This window comes from Entelurus aequoreus, linkage group LG13 (genome assembly GCF_033978785.1).
Source record: "Entelurus aequoreus isolate RoL-2023_Sb linkage group LG13, RoL_Eaeq_v1.1, whole genome shotgun sequence".
Taxonomy (NCBI): Eukaryota; Metazoa; Chordata; class Actinopteri; order Syngnathiformes; family Syngnathidae; genus Entelurus; species Entelurus aequoreus.
Genome location: NC_084743.1, coordinates 35,000,757 through 35,012,340, shown reverse-complemented (window position 1 = coordinate 35,012,340; position 11,584 = coordinate 35,000,757).

Sequence of the window (11,584 nt, the reverse complement as noted above, 5' to 3'; positions counted from 1 at the left end):
GAAGACCCAGGACACGTTGTGAAGACCATGTCTCCCGGCTGGCCTGGGAACGCCTCCAGGCCAGCCTTCGTCCAGTTCTTCCCCACTTCGTCCGGGAAGAGCTGGACGAAGTGGCTGGGGAGAGGGAAGTCTGGGCTTCCCTGCTTAGGCTGCTGCCGACCTCGGATAAGCGGAAGAAGATGGATGGATGGACATTTCCAGCTTTGTTGTTGTTTCCGGATGAGGATATGCTGCTCCGTTATTGATTGAAGTAAAATCTGAATGTCATTAAAACAGTTAGCTCCATCTTTTGAAACTTCTTCCACCCCCGTCCTTGCACGCTACACCGCTACAACAAAGATGACGGGGAGAAGACGCTGCCAAAGGTGAGCCACGTAAATAAGACCGCCCACAAAACGGCGCATCCGGAAGCAACTTTAAGAAAGCGGCTTGAAGATGATCTGTAAAACATAATCTATGCAATGTTTTGACCAAAGACCCACCATTACATGTTATGTAGACCACAAAGAATTGTTTTCAATTTAGAAAATAAATAATAATAATATGACTCCTTTAATGCGCCCTATAATCCGGTGCACCTTTTATATGAAAAAAAGATCAAAAGTAGACCATTCATCGGCAGTGCGCCTTATAATCCGGTGCACCCTATGGTCCGGAAAATACGGTATATTTGATATGAACTAGCAGTATTTAAAAAAAAATTTACAGTATGTATACTACTTGGTCTGTGGTATTTTATTGTAAACACAAATTGATTTTGGGTTCCTATGGCATAAGGAAACCTAATGGTAAGGATGATGATCAATACATTTAAGGCCTGATAGAGCAAACTTGATTGCACGCGCAAAGCTGATCTACTAAACTTGTGCGTCTCTTAAGTGAGCAGAATAACGAGCGCAATCCATTTAGCGTATCTGTCTTCATGAATAAGCAAAATATAACGCTGATGGAAAGCATGCCCCCGAATTGCTTGGACTTACATGACGTAACGTCCGGCTAATTAAATATGCGTGGTGGTCATGCTAGCGTCTGTTCCAAATGGGTACTCGGCGTCATTTAGCCTTTCTCAAAGAAAAATGCCCTATGCTTGCGTTGTTTTTAGTTGCTTGAACCGTTCAAACCGTGAAAGGGATAAACGTTTCTTCAGAGTTCCTCCAGCGGTAATCGAGAAGGGCGGAAGAATGCAAGATTTTACGAAAGGTGAAAACAAAAGTGGCACACACTTAAGTTAGAGTTAAAGTGCCAATGATTGTCACACACACACTAGGTGCGGTGAAATTATCCTCTGCATTTGACGCATCCCCACAGGGGAGCAGTGAGCAGCAGCGGTTGCCGCGCCCGGGAATCATTTGGTGATTTAACCCCCAATTCCAACCCTTGATGCTGAGTGCCAAGCAGGGGGGTAATGGGTCCCATTTTTACAGTCTTTGGTATGACTTGGCCGGGGTTGACTTCAGTCCAAGGGAACAAGCAGAATCAAAGAACACACACGTTTGCAGTGATCACTTTTAATATAGTTTACTCGTTTAGTACTTCCCATTGAGGTGTTATCTTGATGTTGGTTGTATTTTAATTTTTTACAAACAGATACTTGTATCTTACACTTTGTCAGGAAAGTTTGTACGTTGTTTATTGTGTACACAAATGTGTCAGAGTACATATGACAACAGGACAAAAATGTAATATGGTGATGTAAGTATTTGTTAAATTGATAGGTGTCAGCTGTCAAGTGCTTGTTTGTTTACATGGACAAGTCCTTGCAAGACGCAAAGTTAAATCATGAAATGCAACATTGCCCAGGCAAAAACGATGCATGATCTATCCGGAGAGTTTTGATAACAATATCCTTGACCCAGCCACATACAAAGAAGTAGTAGACTTTTCCAAGTTTTCATCCGTTTTGTCGTGTCTGCTTCTTGCAGGACGATCTAGGCCCCTTGCATACTGTTGTGCGCTGCTTGCTGCACAACAGCCATCTTGACTTGGTTGACCACCACTGGTTTTCACTTCTGGGAAAAAGTCACGTGACGGAATACAAGCAATACTGGGATGAGAAGGAGAAGATGCAAATATAATCATTCAGCATGCGCAATGTGATTTATCAAGGCTGAAACTGCTCCGCGGGCACTATGTTGCATCTTTATGTAGTTCGTCTGAAACCGGCACAGTGACACACGGCTGTGAGAAAGAAGGTGATTGCGCAGCAAAGACAAACGATGGACAGCAAATCTTCCGTCCGACGTGCGTGCGTCAACATATTTGGACTGTCAGAAAGAAAAATATATTTAGCAATATTGTTTTATTATGTTATAGCTGCAGGATGAGTTAAGGGCTGATTAAAATTAATTCAATAGATGCATTTTTGTGTCTGACGGTACTCTTTAATTTACGAAATGTATTATTAAAATATATATCTTATATGAAAAAATGTTTTACAATATATATTTTCTTGCATTTGGATCATTCCAAACGCATGAATGTGTTGATGTTATGATGGTTCACCGCCTCAATGCAGAGCGCGCGTCAGCCAGCTAAAAATAGTTTCTGTTGTTTTGATTGCGATTCTGTTGGACAAAAGGTGTTACAGAGTTTAGATGTGTGCTGTGTGTATGCACTACACTCAGGTTGGAGAGCATTTTAACAAGAATGTGGAGGAAATTGAGTTTTTCCATGGCCATATAAGGTCAATAGTACATGTAAAAACCTCATTTTAAAGAAGGAGGTCTGCACTTGTTTTCAATTGTACACACAGTCTTAGTAGATCACACGCAACACGCCCACTAATAGTACACACAATTTTATAGATGGCACACGCTCTTTACCGTGTGGTATTTGGATCTTAGAAGATCAGGCCCTCAGTGCATTCTTCCATGTCACTCAAATTCAAGCGATGTGAGGCAGAGGAATGCCACCCCAGGCAATGCAGAGTCATAAATTCATTAGCGAGCGCGTAGCTAGGATTGGAGGAATGAACGCTATTACGGTGATAAACCAGTTGACCTCGTCAACTTGACAGCTGTCATGACCTCAACCTCTGGCAGTATTAGATGGGGGTGGTGGAGGGAAAGGGACAATATTTGTTTAAGCTGATACCTCGGGGTTGTAGAGGTTCCTTGCGTGTTTGGCCACACGTGTGTGTATGTGTGTGTGTGTGTGTGTGTTCTTGTTTTGCTACCCTTCTTGAGACATCAACAAGGAAAAGTACCTTTCATATGAGGACCGGTGAACAAGTTAGGACCAAAATCAAGTCAAATCAGAGCCAAATACTAGAATCCGTGAACATTGCTCCGAAGTCAGGATTTTTTTGGTTGATTTAATGTACATACAAAAGTAAACATTGACAGGTGCAAAGGCAGCAATATATGATAAACGTGAGGGCAGCTAAAGAGGGACTTCCCTATTCATCCCCCAAAAAACCCGCCAGGTGAACAGCTGATTTTACGACTTCCGGTGGTGATGTAAGACAACCAGCGTCCCATATGTGACTGTAGGATGAACAAATACACTACGGTACTAAGACTAGTTAGCTTATACAGCTGTGTCGCCCAAAGTGCGGCACAGGGGCCATCTGTGGTCCATGACTCATTTGTCATCGGCCTTAAGCACATTAAAAAAATAAATAAAAAATAGAGATCTCATCTGCACCCCTGGTGGTGAAATCGATCAAAATTAGGGCGTTCTCAAAAAGGAGGGTTTTAAAAGTGCTCCCCCACTGGTCAACAATATAAAATAACAAGTGTGTGTAAGAAATTGAAATGCTCCCCCTCTGGCCAAAATTAATTAAAAAAAAATATATATATGTATATAGAGACATACTGTAATAACTTGAAGTAAATAATGAAGATTAAAAACCAATTAAAACCAAAAAATTCAACAAAAAAAACAAAACTAAAAGCTTACCTTTTTTATATTTGCATAGTATGTGTATATTTTTAATGTTATTAGGGATGTCCGATAATGGCTTTTTGACGATATCCGATATTGTCCAACTCTTTAATTACAGATACCGATATCAACCGATACCAATATGTACAGTCGTGGAATTAACACATTATTGTGCCTAATTTGGACAACCAGGTATGGTGAAGATAAGGTCCTTTTTAAAAAAAAATAATAATAATAATAAGATAAATAAATTAAAAACATTTTCTTGAATAAAAAAGAAAGTAAAACAATATAAAAACAGTTACATAGAAACTAGTAATTAATGAAAATGAGTAAAATTAACTGTTAAAGGTTAGTACTATTAGTGGACCAGCAGCACGCACAATCATGCGTGCTTACGGACTGTATCCCTTGCAGACTGTATTGATATATATTGATATATAATGTAGGAACCAGAATATTAATAACAGAAAGAAACAACCCTTTTGTGTGAATGAGTGTAAATGGGGGAGGGAGGTTTTTTGGGTTGGTGCACTAATTGTAAGTGTATCTTGTGTTTTTTATGTTGATTTAATTTTTTAAAAAAAATAAATAAAAATAAAAAATAAAAAACGATACCGATCATTTCCGACATTACATTTTAAAGCATTTATCTCTAAATGTTATAAATACAAATCTTTATATATCTGGAAAGGGTGGTCCCAAAGAGGTAGGCATTTTTCGGAGGTCTCAAGAAGGGAAGAAATACAAGAAGGTGTGTGTTCTTGTGTGTGCGTGTGTGTGTGTGTGTGTGTGTGTGTGTGTGTGTGTGTGTGTGTGTGTGTGTGTGTGTGTGTGTGTGTGTGTGTGTGTGTGTGTGTGTGTGTGTGTGTGTGTGTGTGTGTGTGTGTGTGTGTGTGTGTATATATAACCTCTTAAACGCTGGTTATAAAAAGCCTATCTAGCTTGAAAATTACATATCTTAAAATAAGTAATGTGTAAAATATGTACATTGATGATGTTGGTATCAAAGACGTTGATGGTTGCTCTGGAAAATGAACATATATTTATTACTGATAAGAGTAAATTAAGATGTTTGTTCTGTGAGTTTTAGCCTTAGAGGAGTGATACTTGTACCATGAACCATGTTTTTACCGGTACTTTTTGGTAATATTGAGAAATTTCCATGGTAACCGGAGGTGGGTAGTACTAGTAACAAGCTATATCACTTTTGTTACATTTACCTAAAGGGGACCTATCAATTTCAATAGCAATCTTTAAAAGATGTTTTAAAGAGGCAACGATCACTGACAGGTAGGACGGTTCCGGACTATTACATTGATATGCATCATAGGTTGTGCCTAGAAAAAAAATTATTCAAATTGTGACTATAATTAATAACATTTCTAAGTCAATTCATTAAGTTAATATTGATTTTTAAATATCTTTTTTTTAGGCAATACCTGTGCTTATTCATCGTGCTAATACGTCATATATCTCAGTAGCCAAGAGAAGCTTTTATAGCCTGTAACCTGTTTTGAAAATATTTTATTGTAATTTATAGACCAAATAGTACATTTGGGCAATATGCATTGAAAGTGAAAGACAGTAAGTGTTTCTTGGTTCATGCATTTACTTGGCAATCAAATACAAGCTGTCACGGAAGACTACATTTTCACCAAATTGTGATTAACTATGTGACGTTCGAGAACCAGTCAAAGCTTTTTGAACGTCCCTTTTAAGTGAACGATGAGTACCGACTCCAAGTTGGAAGTCGTTTGTTTGTGAGCCATCTATACATGAAAACTGGTGGTGTGCTGTCAGGGCCAGCAAGGTCTTCTCTGCTGGCCTAACATAACCATGATCATAATTAAAGATAAAAGTATTTTTTTATTTACTTTCCCTAAACATCTAGAATTATTCATATTCTCATCATGTCATATTATTCTCCTTCCAGCTCCGTTGTTTTTAGGTTATAGGTTATGTTGCCATGCAGTACGAAATCTGTCAGAGGCCTTCAGAATCAACAATGCGTCTGTGCACTGTAAGTGAACGGGGACATACAGTGATAGACAGTTGCGATAGCCAATCAGATCACGAGTTGTTGTCAGTAAGGCCTTCTAGATGGCCTAAGGCAGATATATATTGTGATGTTATGAGCTAGGTAACATAAGATTTCCACTACCTAGCATGCCACAGAAGTGAAGAGCATTCACAGTCGCCCCATTTAGGTTGTTAAATGTAGACATGCGGGATGTTTTTGATGAGCACGCTGTGGAGTAAACTTTAAGAACTCAGCCAACACGCCTCGTCTGCATCTTTTATGATTAGACAAGACAACACATATATTTGCAAGGCCATTTTCAAGAAGGATATTTAAATAGAAACTACATCTTGTGAGACGATGTCGGCCAACCCCGGAAGCTCGAATGGGTGCTACAAATTGTGAGTTCAGATATTCTATTTCTTTATTTTTTTTCACGTTTAATATGTTTTTTGCAATTTTAATTTTGACAGTACCACATAAGATATGTTTTATGTGCTGATGCGGGTTTATTGATTTTTAAATGCGCCAGAAAATAACCCGTTTTGTACACTGTTGATGGTGATTCAATGCCCAGTAAATGTGTTTCTGTATAGTATTTCTCCAGCAATGGTCATGTGGTGACATCAATTATGGTATTTTGAGAGGTAACCATTGGACACAGGACATCACTGAAGGCCTAGGTGGGAAACACACAGCCCGCCACTGGTGCCACTTTTACTGCTGTATCAGGAAGGAGGAGATGTTAGCAACTGACAAAAAGTAGTACAACAGTTAGGGTAGCGCAGTTTTACATTCATATTCATATTGTGTGCACATTTTTATTAAGGTCTGAGCCGCAAAGGCAGTGTGAGCCCTATTGTAATTGCTGCGTGTATTATTTTTCTGGCACATCGATCACATTTTTGATCTGGTCCGGCAGAAAATGTGATGTTTTGGGCTACCAAACACAAAATCTTAAAGTTGACTCTCCAGCGGCCCCTTGAAAATGTTAAATTGTTATAATTATTATAATATTATTAAAAAAGTAGCCCCTGCCACCAGATTCACATAATATCACAAAAAACGCCGGAGGTGTCTAACAACGTAAAAGTCTCAAGAACTCTTCCATCTTGGCGTCCATCAGCCATTTTTAGGCCAAAAACAGGTTTCTTTCTTACTTTCACAACCTTCTCCGAGGTACTTTGACCAAATGAGCCGCATTTAAAATGACAGATACTAAACACATACGCAATGATAAATTGCCAAGGAATTTTGCCTACGTCATAGGGTTGTCAACGATAAACCCATGCAACCGGGAATTTGGTGTGGCTACTCAGTTTTAACCGCTTCAATCGATAAGATTCAGCTGTGAATCCTTTTTGGTTTTTTTTGGTTTTTATCACTCTTTTGCAGATACAGGTTTAAGAAAAAACATTGAAAGAACATATCGCTGATCTGCATAAGTTCATAGGTATACATGACCTATGAACTATATGTGTGAAGATCAAAAGTCTACAGTTACAAACTGCGTAGTTGTTTGTTTACCTTCTTTTAAAGGCATGAACACTGCTTGATGTAATGTCTCCAACAACCAATGGGGGAAGGCTGTTCCATATTGTATTGGCAGAGTTGAGAAAACTCCTGTCGAGGCATTTGGTGTTTGACTTAGGATTTCCAGGGCATGGCTTGGTAGTACCCTGCGGATGCTACGACCTCAGATGTGGGCTGGGTGTAGCAGTGCTTTAACAGCAGGACAGTTGGGAGTGTGCATCTTAAAAAGGGCAGTTGTTGCTGCGACTGCTCGTCCATGACACAGGTTAATGAGAGTGTAAATACATAAACCGGTTATCGCACCGAACTCAAAATCTGTTGACGTTTTTCGTCTTTACAACGACACGAGAGCCAGAGTTGTCCGTTAAAAGAGTCACACTCTTGTTACATGACTTAAGTATCTGGAGACGAGAATAGAGGCAGATACATGGAACAGGCAATTAGAAGACAGTTTATCTTTAAAGCAACACGGGAGTCAAGCCAAACAATTACCCCTGATTTGCACAAGATACGTAACGTCAACACCGCGGACCGTCTCCCTGCTGTGCTGTCCGTCAATGTTGTAACATCTCAAGGAATTGAGGCTCAGACAGATTCCCAGTTTGTCTTTCTTTGTTTCACAAAATGCAATGTTCTCGTGATCTCCGTGTTCTGCTTTCTTATCTGGCACCTTTCAAAAGACTTTTCACCTTCACAACACACGTCACTTCCCATCCTTGTTCCGGATGCGTTCCGCAGTCAAGCCACAGACTAGAATCTGTAGGCGTTTGAAACGACACTGACTTGACATGACTCATAGGAAAGAAATATATATTTGACATGCTTTTTCCTTTTTACTTTATTTAACATCTTTGGGGATATACGTTGTTTTACAAATGTTTCACTTTGTCACTTTTATAGAATGTGCTTTTTTTATATTTGAAAATGAATGTGTCTATGAGTATTGTCATTCATCAGGTTATTGTTATTTTCATGGCATTCAACTGATCAGTTGTCTTAGAAGACGTTTGGCCTCTCATCCTAGTAGTTTTCATCAGTTCATGCTCATAGACTGAGCTTGGACCGATTGAGTTTGAGCGCTTGGTGCCAAGGTCCTAACTATTTATCCTCTAACATGAGGAGGAGCGTTAGCACAGGAAGGAATGCTTTTGTTCTTTTGTGGTGTAAAAAAGAATGTGTCCATTAACAAATGTTAACCATAGAATCGAATCGTCCACACACCGTATCGAATCGTATGAAATCGTTGATACATTAAATCGAATCGCATCAAATCGTTCCCATGTATCGAGATGCGAATCGAATCGTCAATCACAAAGACATCACTACATTACTACATCCCTACTACGCCATAAGATGTGTTTGCCACAAAACTTTCAACATCAATGACTCGGCTCCACAAATTTAGATCTTGATCATAATTGGTAAAAAAATGATGATGATAACACCCTGAAGTTTGTACCCATTTGTAGTGGGCGCAGCCTGTGGGTGAAAACTACTCCCTGTCATCAAACTGTCATTACTTCATTTTAAATTATCAGATTTCGTGTCAAACCGATATGAGGCTTATAGGTTGGGATCTGATCATGACTACATGTTGATATCGACACCAACATCGCCCGCTTGTGTCGGGAAATTATAACTGTCATAACTTCCTTCTAAATGCTGCGATCTTCCTGAGATTTTTGATGGTGTGTCAGGCTTTGGGGTGCCCGCCAACTAGCATAAACCCCCAGGTGCAAGAATTACGAGGGCCCTCTCAACACTGCTCTCAGTATTAATTTAAGTTGTATTTGTTATATTAACATTAGGGGGGACAAGCGGTAGAAAATGGATGGATGGATGAACTTTAGGGTGTCAAAAAAAAAAAGATTTTCGAATGAATCGCAATTCTTATGTGTAATGATTCTTAACAGATTTTTTTTAAAAATTGAAATTAATTTAAAAAAAATTAAAAATATATTTTTTTTATATCAGTCCTGTCCAGCCACTCGGGCAAATCATATTGTTGATGTAGATGCCCATATCTGCTGTACAAATTCATTTGACAAAAGAGAAGTGTGTGATACTTCTCTTGTTGCCTTATTTGTATTTGACTTTATTAAATGTTTGGGTGGAATCTTATTAAACAAAACCAGTTCTCTTTTGAGTAATATAGACTTTTTTCACAGCTGTTTTTGTAGTTTACAGAGGAAAGTATTTAATCACAGAACTGGCACCCAATGTTATTAAAAAGTATTAAATTTGAATCGAGAATCGATTCGTTACACCCAAAAATCGAATAGAATCGTGTGATGCTCAAAGATTCACACCCCTAATAAACATATATATATACATTTAATTCTTCTTTTGTGTTTTTGCAATTATTTTTTCACTGCAACACGCTTATTAATATTACACACAATTGTATAGTTGGCACATACTGTTTAGCACGTGTTATTTGGATCTTAGTAGATCAGGCCTAACATGGAGCTGTTGTTGGGTGTCGCCACTGGCTGCTGTTGACACGCACTCCTGAAAGTACAACATTAAAACCCTCCTGAAAAACACAAACATTGCGTTTAAATCCAGTGAAATGCACCCCGCGAAAAAATTGCAGCACAAATAAAACTGCATACAGGTAAGAATGAGGCAGGTGTGCTGCCAGGTAAAAAGCACATGCCGGTGAAGCCATGCATCGTTGTTGTAATTTGTGTTGCAGCTAATGAGAGGCAATCATTCTGACAGATAGCAAACAGACAAGTCACGTGTCACAACCAGTAGAGACTCAGGCCGAGTGTTTTGCTTGTATTTCCCAACTATTTTAGCCACACCTTTGAAGTTGGGATGGGCCCAAAGTGTCTTTCATCTGAAATCCACTTCTGACAGATTTAACCCCGTAAAACATGTCGGCAATAATAATGTAACAATATAAACATTTCACAACACGATATTTTACCAAGTTGTATAAACAACAGACACACAATTTACTTTCTTTGGCAGAAGAAACATTAAATATGGTTGTTGTTAGAGTTTTTAAATATGTTTATCTGCGTTCATTTTCATTTTTAAACCTTTTGAGGGTCTCTTAAAGAGGACCCATGACGATTTTAATCTACATTTAAAACACTTCCTTGTGGTTAAGTAATATGTATTGGTTTGCTTTGTTGTATATTTTGCTCCACAGTCACTGTTATTGTCACGGTGCTTGCGCAATCCCTCGTGCCTTCTGCTGCAAGCTCGGCTGACACCTCCGCTGGAAGCGCGCCAGAACACGCCCCAGCTCGCTCTGGCCGCAGTGCGGCCACGCGCCGGCAAAAGTTGCAGGCAATCAGTAATGCACCTGGGACTAATGAGGGCAGGCAGCATAAAGACCAGCGGACCCGAAGACCCAGTGCCGGAACGTAGTTACCTCTCGTAGTAAGTATCCCGTCTCTGGCTTCCCTCCCGCATACTTGCTCTCTCTCTCTCTGTGACTTCCCTGTTCCCTTTTCTTATGTCCTTTGTGTTCCCAGCAGTGCTTCCCCTGTTTCCCGTGATTGAGCTGTGTGCCTCGACTTCCCTCTGGATTCCGGACTGCCTCCCTCGATCCTCGACCCCTGCTTGGACACGGACCTCGTTGCTTCTCTCTAGCCCCCGACCGCTTGCTTGCCCACGGACTGTCTTCTCGCCTTGCCCCTTTGGTCTGACGAAGGATTCATCCAACACGCCCATACAACAAACTCTGGTAACTTTCACATGGTTAATTCTACACATCGTCTTGCATCTTTCACTTAGAGTAGCATACACATCCCACCTAATCATCAGTGTCAATAAACCTATTGAACTGATTTCTGCAGTTGTGTCGTCTCCTTCCCCCGCCGTACGTAACATTTATAACCCGTTTATTGAGTCCGTCTCCAGGATTCTGGAGGTATTCCCAGATTGTAAATCAAACCACACCCCACCCTCTCCAAAAGAATCATAGTTTATTTGTTAAAAAAATGTACACTGTTTAAATATATAGCTTGAAGTCGTCATGGTATTTCTAGACACAGTTGAACATCAACATTGATTCACCTAGTCACAACATTAGGTACACCTGCACACTCGCCGATCAATTCAGACTTTGCATCAAAAAAGCTGCTTTCATCAGCATTTATGTCACTGCATGTCGTACGTCGGTGT